A 16,481-nucleotide genomic window follows, 5' to 3' on the forward strand; every position below is an offset into this window, starting at 1 on the left:
GGAAAGAAGTGTCTGTGTTGCTATGTACACCCCCCAAAAAAAGTTCAGATCTATAGGAGAATTGTTGTGTAAAGTTAAATGAACTACAGGGTAGCAATAGTTTAGTAGCTATTGTAGATGTGTATTTACTGTATTAAAATGAGCATAAGTACAAGCAGTGACTCACCACTAGGGTGAGTGGGGCAGCATTTCCTTCTCCCACTGCTGCTGAGATGGTGGAAATTAGTCAAATACAGTACGAAATGAAATATACTGAAGGCATTAGTCAGCGAATGAGTGTTCCAGAAAAATTAAAAGAAGCACCACCAAATGCTGACCTGGAACAAGGCTTCCAAGAAGGAGTTAGAAATGCTAGTGTGATAATGCAGTTTCCAGAAAGGATTGCTGTTAATAGGAAATAGTGAAGACATTACATTTTCAAGACTAGCAGATCTTGATCTTATTCAGTCAACTCCCTTTAAACCTCTAGCACTAAAAACACTACCTCGTGTTTAGACTACATAAAAGACCACTAGATTTTCTGACCCCTCAAAATGAAGAAATCCGTGCAGTTGGCAGGCTAAAACGAGAGCGCTCTAGGAGTGAAAATGGGCAGCTGGCCCAAACCGATTCCATGTATGGCATTTCAAATATAGACACAATGGAAGGAACGTCAGATGACATGACTGTTGTAGATGCGGCTTCATTAAGAGGACAGATAATCAAACCGAACAGGCGGCTACGACTTCTGGAGAAGAACAAAGAACATGCTAAAAGAGAAATGGTCATGTATTCGATTACCGTAGCATTCTGGGTGCTAACTAGCTGCTTTGGTTTCGTTGCTAGAGGTAACCTCAGCTCTCAAACTTGTCTCCACAGCTGGAAACATAAAGGATTTGCAAACTTCTTTGCTCCCATCTTTGCATTGCATGCAGTTTTATAGTCCACGCCCAGAAACTGTATTTTTCCCGAAACTGGGGGAGAAGGACCTATAGTTGTAGACATAAAAGTATATTCTGTCATTCAGTTGAATTCACTTTTCCACCAGTTCTACAGTAATACCTACATAAAATTCTCCTCTTTCATGTTTTGTAAATAGGCTCTCATTCTCTCTCTCTCTCTCTTTTTTTTAAAGAGGAATTGAGTTTTATCTCATTAGCCTGCACAGGTAATTTCTCTGAATGGGAGGGAGTGTGCATAGAGAATGGATTTAGAAAAGTATCTGTAAAAGGAAAGCGATAATTTGTCCTTATTCTCAAACTCTATTAGGTTTAACAGTTTGGTTAAGAGACATTTTTGCATCCTCATTTCACATGAACACTTTCGAAGTCATGATCTGGTCCCCAGTTTGAGAAAATCAAACCACCTAATATTTTGTGATCTCCTTCACGGTACTGCACCTGGACTGATTAAATTAAAACAATTCCTAATGTTTCAGCAGTTTGTCTAATGTGTGTAATATGTGCGTTCTTATTTTTATTTTTTATTTTTAAAAAGGTTTTTGCTATAGGGCACGTGTGCTCGCCAGACAGACAGAGAGAGACATAGAGACAGAAAGCGAGAAATCACCCCCCAGGGGGGATGGCCACACCACAATCCCTTCTCCTCCATTCTCCTCTCAGGATCTTGGGCATGCACGCACACGTGCCCGGCGTGAGCTTTAATCCACCGGGTCCAGGACGCGAACCGCAGTCGACTACATGGGAATCCAGCGACATAGCCATTACATTAACTGCTGGTCCCTGTGTGTTCTTATTTTCATTTTACTTTTGCAGATGGTTTTATATAAAGTATGTTTTTACTAAAGTTCCCGTGTGAATGATTTAAAACCACAGAATAAGGTACAAATGTAGTGTATTTAATAAACTGTTAACCAAAGCAAAATAAATAAATAAATAAATATGGAAATTTATAGCCTTTTATATTTTATGGCATTGGAATATTTTCCTCTTATGTTAGAGATTTATAGAAAATCTTTCAGCTTAAAATTAAAACTATTAGATTTATATAGTAAAGAAATGTCTCTGAGCCCAGACATCTCAATTATTAGGTGAAAGATAGAAAAGTATGCATTAAATTGCTTCTTATAGTTAGATAGCTTCTTTTAATTTCAATTTTCATCCCTAGATGGTGGATTGAAATGAGTGGATAGGTCAACATTTCTGGATCTGGTTGATCTAGATTTTCAGTTTTGGTATGTATCATTGAACTCTGTTATAAACAACATAATATTCCATTACTTACCATTCTTCAGGTCAGGCTCCCTTCCCTCATGGGGTGTGACAAAGCAAGTTAAATATCTTTTGAACATACAATAGAAACAAATGACTTTTGTATGGATATGTATGGTTATGTCTTATAAAGAATGAAATTATATTTCCATGTAATGAAGAAGAAATAATTAACTTTCTGAAAAATTTTGTTTTGTTTTGTTTTTTGGAGAAGTTTTTGCTATAGGGTGCATGCGCTTGCCAGAAAGCCAGAGAGAGACAGAGAGACAGAAAGCGAGAAATCACCCCCCAGGGAGAAGGCCACGCCAAAATCCCTTCTCCTCCACTCTCCCCTTGGGATCCTGGACACTCACACACATGCACCTGTCATGAGCTTAAGCCCTTGGGTCGGGGATTCAAATTGCGGTTGACTACGGGGGAGTCCACCGACATAGCCATTACGCTAACTGCTGGTCCCCCGTGACACTTTTAGTTCATTTTTAGCTATTAGAAGTATAATTTAAATAATATATAATTTTGACATATTTACTCACTATATTTGCTTTTCTAATTTTTTCTTCTAATTGCTCTAACTTGCTTTTGGGCTTCTTAATCCAATTTTCCAGCTATACCGCGTTCTGCCTTTTCTCTTTACTGTGAATTTCCAAGCATGTTGTGCTCTTTAACGTTTTTTTCTTCCAACCTAGATCTTTTATATTGCTTAAAATAGCTTTTATTGGTAGAGTGTGAGGAAAGGAATCAAGGAGATAAACAGAGAGGTAAGACATTTATAGGTCACAGAAATGGATGATTATCTGTCAATAATAATGTGGACTGGTGTGATGTGTATCGATGTGGAGCAACTTCACTTTACAAGCTAAGTAATGTATAATGATCAAATGCATAAAATCAATGAATTTTTTTTTAAAAAAGTAAAAAATAAAAAGCTTTGTTTATTTTCTTCCATGAACAAGAGAATGAGAGAGAGAGAAATAATAACCCCAATAAGGTCTTGACACTACAATCCACCCCTAGCCACAGCAGCCCTGAGTCATGGGCTCATATGTGCCCGGTGTACTTAGCTGGTGTATGCTCAGTAAGGTCTTTGGACTTGAACAAGGAACCTTCCCAGGTGAAATTGCCTCACGGAGCACTGCACCGCTGTCTAGCTCTACAACCTAGATCATCATGGCTGTGGTATTTCAAAAAATAAAGCAAATGATACTAGATCACCCGCAAAAATTATGGTTGCAGAAATTTTTTTAGAGGCACAGTGAAAGGAGATAACTACAATATTAAAACTTAAAAATAATAAATAATCATTATTCTTCAGGTATTGTACCATAGGGTGAATTTCCCAAGAAATTATTTTTTCTTTAATTTTGCCAACTCTTTTTTTAAAGAACTGTTTTAATTTTATTTATTCATTCATTTTATTTTAATTTGACCAGTGAGAAACACAGAGAAAGAGAGAGAGAGAAAGTGAGAAAGCAAGCTGCCAGGTCTGGGACTAGAACCATGGTCAGCCATGTGGGAATGCCCAGCACCCCAACCACCACATCAATTGCTGGTCCCTGACCCAAGAAATTATTTTTTAAAAAATTTATTCAGTTACTTCTATTGATACCAGAAAGTGCCTTCTGCATCAATTCTTGGTCTGAAAACACAGTTCATATATTATACTATATTACTATTCAGTGTGATTAAGAAAAAAGTAAAGTCCTACTACATTTAAGATTATTGAGGTTGTTGGGACAAGCAGTCAGTGTAATGACTATGTCATTGAACTCCCTTGTAGTCGACTGTGGTTCGAGTCCTGGACCCGGTGGCTTAAAGTCATGCCAGGCACATGTGCGTGCATGCCCAAGATCCCAAGAAGAGAATGGAGGAGGAGGGATTGTGGTGTGGCCATCCCCCCTTGGGGGTGATTTCTTGCTTTCTGTCTCTCTGTCTCTCTGGCGAGCGCATGCACCCTATAGCAAAAACCTCTCCAGAAAAAAAAAAAAAGATTATTGAGGTTGTTTATGTATAAATTTATATTTTATGTAACATTATTAAGTTCAAAGTATAAGATTTACATGTAAACTGATAAATTTAAGAATTGTATTTATTTAAAGTGACCATAATTAAAATAATTGCCTCAGATGAACTTGCTTGATCTACACATTTACTCTTTACTACTTAATTTAAATTACATTGCAATTCAAGAGGATTTCATTTTTAAAGGTGGGTTTCTCCCATACGCTATTCAGAAATAATAATTTTAACAGCTATTAGAATCATGAACTAGACACCAGGCCAAGCATTTTCCATGCATTATCATCTCTTTAGTTTCACACCCATCTGACATACAATTATTGCTCTCCCCAGTTTTCCCAACAGAAAACCTAACCTCAGAGATGTATTACACATTTCTTAAAGTTCTACAGCTGGAAAGATACATGGAATCGTACAGAAACAGTGTATTTAAAACCATTAACATCTGACGCTGATATTCTATATGTTTGATATCTGCCACTTAAACTGAATTTCTCATTTTATCATCTTGAGAATTGTTTATACATAGACTAAGCCTTGTAAATACACATGCATATATATGGCTTAAATTTCATTTTACTTATGCTCTTTAAAAACATCTAAAGGTATATTGATTAATATTTCATTATGTTTTATTTATGTTTTTATGCCTGGATTATTTTACCAATGAAATAAATAAACATTAAACAATATTCTTTTCCATAATATTTTCTCAATTGTTTAACCTATTTAAAATATGTTGTTACCTCAGTGACCATGAAATGAGATAAGGTAACACAGAGAGATTGCAGCATTGAAGACATATCACAATCACAGGTACTTTTCAATTAACTGTAGGGCCAAAATTTGAATGCAGTCCAATATTGATATTGGAAACATCTTTTGAGATATCAGATAATCATGGGGGACCAGCAGTTAGCAAAATGGCTACGTCGCTGGACTCCCACGTAGTCTACCGCGGTTGGAGTCCCAGACCCGGTGGCTGAAACTCACGCTAGGTGCGTGTACGTGCGTGCCCAAGATCCCCAGAGGAGAATGGAGGAGAAGGGATTGCGGCATGGCCATCCCCCCTGGGAGGTGATTTCTCACTTTCTGTCTCTCTGTCTCTGTCTGGCTGGTGAGCACATGTGCCCTATAGCAAAAATACTTCTCCAAAAAAAAAAAAAAAAAAAAGAGAGAGAGATATCAGGTAATCATTATAATCATTAACTATTCTGACAGATGAAACAAAGATGATAAACTGAATATCACATTGGCTTATATAAATAAATAATCAACTAGTAATAAAGGACATTTAATATTACAATGTAAAATTATAGTTCTTATTATTGCATTTATTAATTTAAAAACTTTATTTGAAATACCTGATTACTTCTTCATTGTGGAAGTTTTCTAAGAAGGCTGACTTTACTGACATTTACAAATACAACTCTAAATCCCATTTCTATATACCCTGGTACATACTTGTTGAAGTTTAAATCAAACACTACTAATCTTTTGACCCTCTCTCCAGCCTAGATAACTACATTATTTTTTATTTGATCATAAATCATTTTTTTGTATTCTCCCAACATTATTTTTACAACCTCTTGGGAACAAAATGTATCTTATCAAGTTCTTAGTTCACTTTCTTTCCTCTGACCCTGCCACCTTCTTATTCTTTATACATTCATTTATTCTCTTAGTGTTTTATGAGTGCAATATAAGTGCCAAACACAGTACTGGGCACTGGTCAAACAAAGATGAATAAGACACGCTCCTTTCCTTAGTAAGTCTGTAAGGGAGATGGACTTGCAGAGAAATAAGAAAAGGGAATTTAAAAATTACTGAAAGACAGGAATGTGCAAAATTCTTTTAGATCACACAGAAATAATACTCTAAATCTGGGGAATCAGGAGATGTTTCCAAAAGAGATAATATTTTAGTAAGATCTTAGTAATTTTCCAGGTGAAGAGAAGGAAAGGCACTTCAAGCCAATAAAACAGTAGATAAGTATGCAGAGAGAAAATCCTGCCACTCGTTGCAGCTTCAGAATAGGTTCTGAGGATGGAAGGAGAGGACACGAAAGAGGAAATGTATACAGAGATCTGGAAGTTAAACATTGTTCATGAGACCCGAAGTTATCTAAATAGGCTCTATCCCATTGTTAAAAGTAATTCACTGAATTAGTTTAAGCATAAAATGATAATTGCCATAATTGGGGAAAATATAATAGATGACAGGAGTCAAAATTATTCACAGAAATAATACTCTAAATCTGGGGAATCAGGAGATGTTTCCAAAAGAGATAATATTTTAGTAAGATCTTAGTAATTTTCCAGGTGAAGAGAAGGAAAGGCACTTCAAGCCAATAAAACAGTAGATAAGTATGCAGAGAGAGAGAAAATCCTGCCACTCTTTGCAGCTTCAGAATAGGTTCTGAGGATGGAAGGAGAGGACACGAAAGAGGAAATGTATACAGAGATCTGGAAGTTAAACATTGTTCATGAGACCCGAAGTTATCTAAATAGGCTCTATCCCATTGTTAAAAGTAAATCACTGAATTAGTTTAAGCATAAAATGATAATTGCCATAATTGGGGAAAATATAATAGATGACAGGAGTCAAAATTATTAAGGAGGTGTTACCATAGTCCAGGTGAGAGATGGCAAGGCCTGATTTAATACTTTGTCAGTGAATATGAATTAAATGAATAGAATCTAATGATAATGGGGTGATAGATTTTATAAAACGCAATGACCAATTCATAATGATGAAATGATGAGACATAAAGAAGGGTCAAAAGTAAGTATACCCTATCTTTAACAAAAATAACCCAAAATCGAGTTTGGTTGAATAAATAATGATATGACTTAAAATGAGAAATAGAATTTAGGAAATAAAGATTTTTAAAAATTGAGAAAGTTGAAATTAAATCACTAATTCAGTGTTATGCATAATAAATTAGTATTTAAAATATTTATTGATTTATTCTGTAAACAAGAGAGAGAAAAAGTCAGGGAGATAGCACTCCACCAGGGTCTTGACACCACAATCCACCTCCTGGCCCATATGTTGGGTGTGTGTAAGCTCGGCATGTTTGGGAGGTCTTTAGATGAACCGTCCCATGAGAACCAACCACGCAAAGTGCCATGTTGCCTCTGTACTCCTATCTGGTCCCTGAATTTGATTTTACTTGGTGCATTCAGCAGTTTGAAATTATGAATCTGTCATTCTGAGATAATTTGAAGGTTTTAATATTCAATTATTAATTTCTTCAATTAATAGTTATTGAATGCCCACCATAGGCCTGCCCTATGCTAAATTCAGTAGTCAACAAGAGAGATCCCCTCCCTTTTAGTAGCTATTTCTTTTTTCTATTTGGAAGGGGAAATAGCAATACACAAAGAAACTCATAAGGACAATTCAGAGAGTAAAATATACCTTTAGAAAAAAATTAAAAATTTTAATATGGTAGATTATGAAAAAAAAAAGACCTTTGAATGAATGAGTTTACTTCAAAGAGTGTCTGTGTGGCATTAGAGCTGAGATCTAAATGATAAAGGAAAGAATCTTCTAGGTAGAATTAAGTGCAAATTAAAATATGCTTGCTAAGTTAAGAAAAATGTAACAGTATAGTAAGATGGGTAATGTTATGAGATATGTGGTCTCAGAGCTCTGAGCTCTATTTCTCAGATCAGAGATTAGAATTCAGAAATTCTGCTGTGGAGCTGACCTAAGGTACAATGTCCATAAAGGAGTAAAGTGAATGGAATTGTGCGAGTAAGGAGTTGAACTGCAATAAAGCAAAGAGATTCTTTGCAGAGCTCTGGAGCTGGGATGGCCAGGCCTAAGGCAAAGGCATAAGAGCAAGACCTTTTTACACTTGATATTGAATGTGGGCTTTTCCCAGGGGGAGCCATTGTCTTGGGTAAATTGGCTCTCTTTTGTTGAAGGTCTAAGCTGTGAGCCCTTGACACCAAGACTCCAGGCAGCTGAGGGACTAGAGACCTGATCCTGAACACGGGTCTATAGGGCACCATTGCATCCCCTACAGCACAGAAGACCATGGGCTGTAGGCTGGATTTTATTCATATTACAGGACCCCGTATGAATATTCCAAGAAGAGTTTTGTCCCAATATGACTTGTAGTTTTAAGAAAGATACTGACTACTTGTATAGACAATTGAAGAAGAATTGATGTGCAATGTAGAAGATGAATAAGGAATGGTCCAGATGAGTGATACCAATGACTAATTGAAGGATAACAATAGGCAGGTAATAATAGAAGCTCAAATAATGGATAGGAAGTGGTTGAATTCTTCTAGAGAAAGTGTAAAGTCAAGAAAGATAATACTAGGGCCAACAGGTGTATGGAGGTTAAGGCGACTGGATTCCACATGGCCAAATTCGTCATTTGTGTTTGAAACCCACAACATGAGAATCACACTGGCACATGTATATGCATGCCCAATATCCTGAGAGAAGACTGGAGAGAGTTATTGTCAAGGGTCATCCCCCACTGGAGGTGGGGGGTTGATCTCTCTCACTTTCCCTCTCTCTTCTTCTCTGTTTCTCTTTCATGAGAACATGCATAGTATAGCCAAAAAATCAAAATAAAAAAGAAAGAAAGTAAAGAAAAAGAAAGCTAAGACTAGATCTTGGAGGAACAATGTTACTTAAATCAAGACAGAGAAAGTAATAACAATAATAATAATTAAAGGACACTAAGTGTTACAGAGTAAAGCAGAGCAAAGTGGTTAGATATTAGCATTTTATCAATGCTAGAAGTTTTTGTGGGACAATCCCATAGCCTAGTGGTTAAGACAGCAGGATCCCACCTGGCAGACAGCAGTTTGAATTCTGGTCCTAGCAACTTGAAAAATGCTCCAGGCGCACGTATGTGCATGCCTCAGATCCTAGCAGTTTGGAGAAATGAAGAACGAATCGAAGTGTGACCATGCCCCACTGTGGATACTTTCTCTCTTTCTCTGTCTGGTGAGCAACACTTGCCCTTTGGCAATTAAAACTGTATTAGAAGTCAGGGACCAGCAGATGGTGTAATGGCTATGTTGCTGGACTCCCACATTGCTGACTGCGGTTCAAGTCCTAGACCCAGTGGCTTCAAACTCACGCTGGGCACATGTGCATACATAACTAAAATACCAAGAGGAGAATGGAGGAGAAGGAGTTGCAGCATGGCCATTCCCCTTGCAGGTGAGAGGGGGTGATTTCTCACTTTATGTCTCTCTGTCTTTGTCTCCCTGGCAAACACATGCATCCTGTAGCAAAAATCTTTTTCTTAAAAAAAAAAAAAAAAAAGTATTAGAAGTTTTATGTTACACTGAGAAGATGATTGAACATATTGAATGGCACAAAGAAAAAAATTTTTAGAGGTTTTGTTTTGTTTTTGCCTTAGGGCACCTGTGCTCACCAGAGAAAGACACAATGAGAGGGAAAGTGAGAAATTACCCCCCCAGTGGGGATGACCCTACTGCAATCCCTTCTCCTCCATTCTCCTCCTGTGATCTAGCGCATGCAGGCCACGTGCCCAGCATGATTTTGAAGCCACTGGGATCCAGGACTCAAATTGTGGTCCATCATCTGGGAGTCAAGTGACGTAACTGCTGTGCCATCTGCTGGTCCAGACACAAAGAAACTTAACAAGAGAAATGTCACATTTTTTTCATTTGGTGAGTTTTTCCATAGTATCTTCATTTGTGTGATGGGATAGAAGATGCTGTAGAAGACTGAAAAGGAAGGCCAGCCAGGTGGCATGGTTGTTAAGATGGCTGGATCCCACATGGCCAACTGCACAGTTAAGAGTCCAGGACCTGGCAACTCAGAAAATAAGTCAGTTGCAAAATCCCAAGAGGAGAATGGAGAAGGGACTGTAGCATAGTGACCCCACCCCCCACCCCCACCCCACTGTGGTGGAGACTTGATTTCTTTCTTTCCCTCTCTATTTGTCTCCCTCTAACTCTCTTTTTCTGGGGAGCGCATGCATCCTATAATAAAAAACAAAAAACAGACAAACAAAAAACCTGAAAGAAAAATGAGAATTAGGGGGGGGGAAAAAGAAAGCAACTGACTGTAGATAAATGAAGAGGAAAGAATTTTATCGAAATGCTAAGATATGAAAGTGATCTGCTGTTTGTTTATTTTTAGGGTTGTTCCTAAAAAGGAGATATCTATGTGGGTGTTGGAAGCCTGCTTATGACAAATACATACACCCAAAACCCAGTATGCAAAAAATGATTAAGAGACAGGTTTAAGACAAAGAAACACATACTTCCACAGTCAGTCTGCTGTGGTAAAGATTTGCTCTGGTCAATAGCAGTGATGCAGTAATAACACAATGCTCTTTGATGCTGAAGTCATGCAAGCAGGTCGTAGGTTTGTGTCCCAAAGTCTTCCTGTACATGCCCTGCACATATGCATGTGCCCAGGCTCCTGTCTGGCTGAAGATGGGGCTGAATTATGGCATAAAGATTCTTGGAAGCATTCTCTCTCTCCCTCTCTCTGTATTTACAGAAGAAAAAGTCTTTTTAAAAATAAAATAAAAAGATTTGCTTTGATTAGATATACATGTAGGTGGGGAGGATTATAAATGAAAGACATCATAGCAGATTAATCCTATTTTTTATTCTGGGAAAGTGGAAGACAAAATTGAAAAGGGAAAAATACATTTTGAAATGGTGATGTCACAGGAGTGGTGGGTAAAAGGTCCAAATCCTGCATGGCTGTCAGCAGTTCGAAGCTCAGTCTGGTGGCTTAAGAAACACACCAGGTACATATGTGTTCATGCCCAAACTTCAATGGGATGGAAGAATGGCAGAAAAGAGACTGTGGCACAACTACGCCCCTTCCAGGCTTACTTTCTTCTTCCTGGCAAATGCTCATGGTCTAGCAAGTCAAATAAATAATTTTTTAAAAAATGTTGGTATCCTGAAATTTGAACTTGCAGTTAGAATATTTAGAAGTAGCAATATGCACCTTAACTAGTTCAGTTATCTTATGCAGATTTGCAATAAAACATTGTTTATGATAAAAACGCTCCATTACAAACTAAAGGCTATATCCTTGCTCTGAACTTGTAAGCAGAGAGAAAAGGTAGGCACAGCCTGCCTGCGTGTACATACCATCCGCTTTGGCTTTTAGTCAGCTATTAAATATGATTTTAGAATAATTGAACACTGCATTCTTTGTTTGATGGGCTTCTATTTTCTATTACTTGATTACTTTCTCAGTAGCAGCATTGCCTATCCATGGTCATAACACATCAAAATTCACTAAGAGGGCCCAGCAGGTGGCATAACGGTTAGGGCACTAGATTCCCACATCGTTGATAGTGGCTCAAGTCCCAGACCTGGCAGCTTGCTTTCTCACTCTCCCCATCTCTTTGTCTCTCTCTGATTACTACAAGTTAAATACAAACTAAAATAAAATAAAAAATAATGGTTTCTACAGAGTTACTGCATAATTTTGTTGATTTTTAGGATAAATATTAAGTTTAACATACGTTTATTAGATTTAGAGTAGTCAAGCCAACTCACAAATAAAACTATAGCATGATACTTGTGAATTCTAGTTACATGCCTGATAGTTTACTTACGATGATAGACATGGATTCAGTCTAGTATGGCATTTCTATTTTGCACATTTTCAGTGGAATCACCTTTTTTCTTAGCAACATAGCATATTTAAATATTATACCATGAACTACTACAAACACAAAAGTCGATTTATAAGAGCCTATGCAAATCATAGAAACTGAATTCAACTCATTTGGCTCTTCTAACCTTGAGTGAGCTATTAAAGTTGATAGAAAATTCAACTGTTTCCCATCCAATAATTTCTGAGATTTAAAAACAACTTATATCATTTATAATATAAAGGCTACCTAACTATAAAAGTTCCTTTAATATCAGACATAAAATGCATGGAAGAGTGACAGAAAGACCATTACAAATTCTATTTTGGGGATTATAATAGAGATAATATGCTGCAATTTAGTTTAATGAGTTGCAATTAAGAAACTGTTTCAAGAGTTGCATGTGATTTCTTTTAATTATTAGTTATTAGTTGTTCCTGCATAAGTGTATTTAAAAATCACATTATTTTTACTGTAGTAAATGATAAAACTTTTCAATATATTAATGTTTCTTATGTCCTATAGATCAGTAACATTTAAAAGGAAATGCAACACTTTTCCATCCTCAGTATTTAGGAGAATATGACCATTTTTTAAGAGTAGTATTACTTGTGAAATGAAAAGAATACATACCTATATCCAAAATTTGGGTATCTTTTGACAAAAATCTAAAGTACTTAATACTGAATATGTATCCATTTAAAAATGCTGCCACATTATAGTCGTGTAACATTTAAGAAAACTCAGTAACTGAGTGACCTACTGTATTAGTCAGCTAGGGCTGCCATGACATGACAGAATGCTGTAGACTGGCAGCTAAAATAAAAGAAATAAATTGTCACTATTTTGAAAGCTTGACATCCAAGATCAAGGTGCAGGGAATCTGGTTTCTGGTAAGACCTCTCTGGCCCCCGCTTGTAAATGGCCGCTTCCTTGCTACGTACTCACAGGGCCTTTTTCTCTGCTACTGCAGAGAGGGCTCTGGTATCTCTTCCGCTTCTTATTAAGACAAGCATCCTATTATTAATAGATTAGGGCCCCTGTAGTAATGACCTCATTTAACCTCAATTATTTCCTTAAGTACCCAATCTCCAAATACAATCACATTGGGGGTTAGTGCTTCAACTTAGAAAGTTGGGGGACACATTTCAGTTCATAGCACATACGCTAAATAGTCTTCAGTTTAGAATGAGAAAGAATTATAAGATCCTGTGACAATCACCACAGATGTTCCTATTTCATCTCAGAGGAAGATAAAACCTCACTACAGTTGGGTTGATTTGGAATTAGATTGCTCTGAAAAGTTTAAAAATTTGCAAATACAAAAGTTATTAATATATTACTATGTTTTATTTTCTCTTTAGATATATAATAAATCATGAGTTAACTAACTGCAAAGCAAATATTAAGTTTTGCTAGAGAAAGTATCTTAATGTTTGAGTGACTAAAAATAGAACCCAATTATACATCCTATGAAAAACTATGCCTAAGTTAATATTGAATTAAAAAAATTCAATCATATATTTGGAAATATTCTTCAATAAAACCTTATAGTTCTCAACATTATAAACATGTGTATGATTATGTTAATTATACTATATTATATGTTAAAATATTTAATTTACAAATATTTAAAAATTCATATAAAAGGCAAACAACTATAAGAAATATATCCTTCCTTTATGCACACTACAGTGATGTTAAAAATTGTGTAACTAGCTGTTTAATCTCTGCTCTTAAATCTGCATGTTCATTGCAGCAGCAACACACCTAAAACTCGCTTTATGTATGTTGGAAATTCAGTACTGAAAGGGTAGATGAGCAAGTGATTTAATTACGATTCAGTTTAGTTGTGTGCACACATTCGAGACACTTTTGGAAAAATATACTTGCACCCTGGATATTCCTTTATTTTCTCAACTGGTACTTTGTATGTATAGTAACTTTCACATGGAAATATTGATCTTTTCCCCACGTAACATCAACTAATGATGCTAACTCCTCTACTTTTTGTATTATTTTTGTAGTTTTTTAGTTTAATTTTTATTATTTATTATTTAATTTGCTACGGGACATGTATGCTCATCATGGAGAGACAGAGAGAGAGAGAGAGAGAGAGAGAGCTGCTAGTTCTGTCATTAGAACTGCTGTTGGCCATGTGGGAGTCCAGTGTCTTAACCACTACGCCACCTTCTGTAATGCTATTAGTACTGCTAGTTAGTAATTGTAACTAGACTTACTAATTAGTATTAAAATGATAGTGATTGTGTGTTTTACATATATGTAATGCATATATGTATAAATATGTGTATATTCCCTGCAGGTTGGAAGCAATGATATCCATTCTTTTTTTTTTCCTAATACCACTTTATTTTATTCTCCATGTAGTCTGGATATTCAACAACACCTGTTACAGTAAAATTTCATTTTGGTTATGTAAAATTGGAGGTTAAGGGAGACTAGCAGGTGCCACAGTGATAATTAGAGCACTGAACTCCACATGGTCGACAATAGTTCGAGGAAAGCGGCTGCTTTCTCTCTCTCTTTCTGTCTCTCTCTGCTGAACACACACGCCCTATAGCAAACTGAAAAGAAAAATAATAAAGTTAAATAAATAAAAATTTTTAGAGATTTTTGCTGTGAGGCACATGCACTCCCTGGAGAAAGAGAAAGACAGTGAGAAGGAAAGTAAGAAATCACAACCCACCCCACCCCCCAGCCCCCAGAGGACAGCTATACCACAGTCCCTTCTCCTCCACTCTTCTCCTGGAATCTTGGGCAACCATGCACACACTCTCAGTATGAGTTTCAAACCACCAGGTTCAGTACTTGAACCATGGCTGGACATGTGGGAATCCAGTGACATAGCCACTACACCATTTGCTGACCCCAAAATAAATAATTCTTAAGAAAAGAGATTTGAGTTAAGGAGAATGATGTAGCAGTACATGATCAAGAGACTGTGGAAGGACTAGGGAACCAGCAGTTAGCGTAATGGCTATGTTGCTGGACTCCCATGTAGTCGACCGTGGTTCGTGTCCTGGACCCGGTGGCTTAAAACTCACGCCGGGCGCGTGTGCGTGCGTGCCCAAGATCCCGAGAAGAGAATGGAGGAGAAGGGATTGCGGCGTGACCATCCCCCCTGGGGGGTGATTTCTCGTTTTCTGTCTCTATGTCTCTCTCTGTCTGTCTGGCGAGTGCACGCGCCCTACAGTGAAAATCTCTCCAAAAAAAAGAGAGACTGTGGAAGGACTTCACATAGGAATAATGTCCCATCAACACAGCTTCATACCCTATTCTTGTCCTTGAAGACACTATTTTTAATTTTCCTCTCCACATTTAGGCTAAAATTGCTAAGCGTTTTGCTAACTTTTTTGCCATAATTGCCTTTTTAAGGAACTATTTAATTTTGTTTATTATTATTTAATTGCTATAGAGCATGTGTGCAAGAGAGAGAGAGAGAGAGAGTGAGAGAGAGAGTGAGAAAGCAAGCCACCAGGTACAGGATTTGAACCATGGTAAGCCATGTGGGTGGGACTCTAGTGCTTAACCATCATGCTGCCTACTGGCTCCCATAATAGCCTAACAGTACATTTAGAAGAATAGTATTCCATGAAGACATGAAACAAATAAAGAAGGCCAGAATGTTCTCTTCAAAATATTAGTACATTAAAGGCCTTTAAAAGTTCTAAAGTAACATCACTTATTTAACTTTGTTTAATGTAATATATATCAAAATAATTTGTTCATATAACCTTTTCTGGTTCCTTGGGACTAATGTTGTAAGTAATATACAAGAAGTTTTTGAAAAGTTCATAATATGAAAATACATATTATGAAAACAAAACTCAGCATATGCTTCAAAAGATTTTGCACCGATATAAACTTAAACTATAATTCCATTTTTCATGAACTTTGTGGAAGTCCCCTCATATTTAGGTAAATATGGTGGTATGACAATTCTCTGGTTTTATTCATAAATTACAGTACATGAAAGCAATGAGCTTGTAAAATTATATTAAAATAGGCCTTTTTAGGACCACACAACGTTAAGCTTTCACAAAAGCGACTTTAAGCAAATTAGTCTGTAAGACAGAGGAAAAATATCACAGTATTCCAGTGAATAAATCAACACCAGAAATTGAGAACCAAATGTGAAAAGGGGCTTTCTTATTGATGGAAATGTCATAATATTTCTAACAATATGTTTGCAATTTTCTGATTTACTTTATTTTTAAAACATAGAAAAACATTAAAATGAGTAAACTGATTGAACTAAAGGATCATGCTGATTAAATTAATGTACGTACAATGTGAGACTGCACATACCATGCTGAATGAAGTAGTCACCTTTGCTACATCAAGTACATAAACATGTCATGGTAAATTCTCTGCACAGTAAATAAAATAAAATAAAACAATAGTATTATTGTCCTTACCTCATGCATCAGAACATCCATAAATGTATACGCCAAAGGCTATACTTACTTTAAGCATGATGGGACTTTGAATAAATAACATAATTGGGTTTGGATTTTAAAAGATTCACTTGGCTGCTGGGGGAGAATTGACTACCAGGAGTCCGTGGTGTTATAATTTAAAGCATCTGATGAGTTCAGCAG

General features: G+C 36.6%; 1 pseudogene; it reads left to right on the plus strand.

Annotated features, from left to right (window-relative positions):
- Nucleotides 1–212: 212 nt before the first annotated feature.
- The window catches only part of LOC102494644 (mitochondrial fission factor-like), a 23,094-nt pseudogene continuing 6,825 nt past the window's right edge, over nt 213–16,481 (plus strand).

This window comes from Tupaia chinensis, unplaced genomic scaffold, assembly GCF_000334495.1.
Source record: "Tupaia chinensis unplaced genomic scaffold, TupChi_1.0 Scaffold000370_1, whole genome shotgun sequence".
Classification (NCBI taxonomy): domain Eukaryota; kingdom Metazoa; phylum Chordata; class Mammalia; order Scandentia; family Tupaiidae; genus Tupaia; species Tupaia belangeri.